Source organism: Frankliniella occidentalis, unplaced genomic scaffold, assembly GCF_000697945.3.
Source record: "Frankliniella occidentalis isolate FOCC.00 unplaced genomic scaffold, Focc_3.1 Scaffold2, whole genome shotgun sequence".
In the NCBI taxonomy this organism is placed as follows: Eukaryota; Metazoa; Arthropoda; class Insecta; order Thysanoptera; family Thripidae; genus Frankliniella; species Frankliniella occidentalis.
In genome coordinates this window covers 807,664-808,552 of record NW_026267132.1, presented here as the reverse complement: position 1 = coordinate 808,552, position 889 = coordinate 807,664, and positions in this window count along the sequence as shown.

The window sequence follows — 889 nt, the reverse complement described above, 5'->3', positions numbered from 1 at the left end:
CCACCCCTCCTCTCTACGTCATACGTCGTACCCGCGACGCAGCCAGGCAGAAGGAGCACACACATAAGGAAAGGGAAGGATGAAAGGGGGAGGGGGGGGGGGCAAATCACTGCCCATACACCAGCAAAGGCGCGCAGAATCGCAGCTAATTTACATAAGAGGGATGCTGAGGATGTTGAGGGTGAGGTGAGGGGTGGCCTCGTCTGGTCTCTTCACCAACCCCTCGCGCAGCCAAGAGGACAACTGAGCAAGGAGGGAGGGAAATTTTTCCAAGTGTACAGAAGCTGCTTTCTTCATCATGTCGGATACGAGAAAAGAAAAAATAATAAAAAGGTCGAAGTCAATTATGTCGGCCTTCAAACAAGGAAAATCGATTCTGCTTCGCCAATCTCGCTTTCGCCCTCCCCCACCCCCACCTCACTCACTCCAACCCTCATGCCCTCTCCATATGGTGGTCTGCCATCACCCCCACCTTACCCATCCCACCCGTTCTCGCACTTACACAAATGTTGTATACCTTATTACGACTGATTGAACCTTTCCCATTTTCATACAGTTTCCAAGACTGCCTCTATCAGAATGCACAGTGAGTGCCCCACTACCATCCCTTCTGTCCTCGCACTTCCGCACATTATCCCCGGAAGAAAGGCAACGTTTACTGAGCAGAGCACCCATTATGCGCATTTTCAAAACTGCCTTTCGACAGCTCGCGGGAGCTTCGTGGACCGGTCGAGGGGACTGTCTCCTACGGCTGTGGCCGCCAAGTTTTGGCCAAATCAAAAGATTTTGCCGGCGAGTGCCTTTCTCTCTGCTGTGGCGAGGATATTTGGCAGTTTTCGGTTTGACGCCGGGCGTTGCTCGGTTACATCATCCACGCTGACCCCCCCCC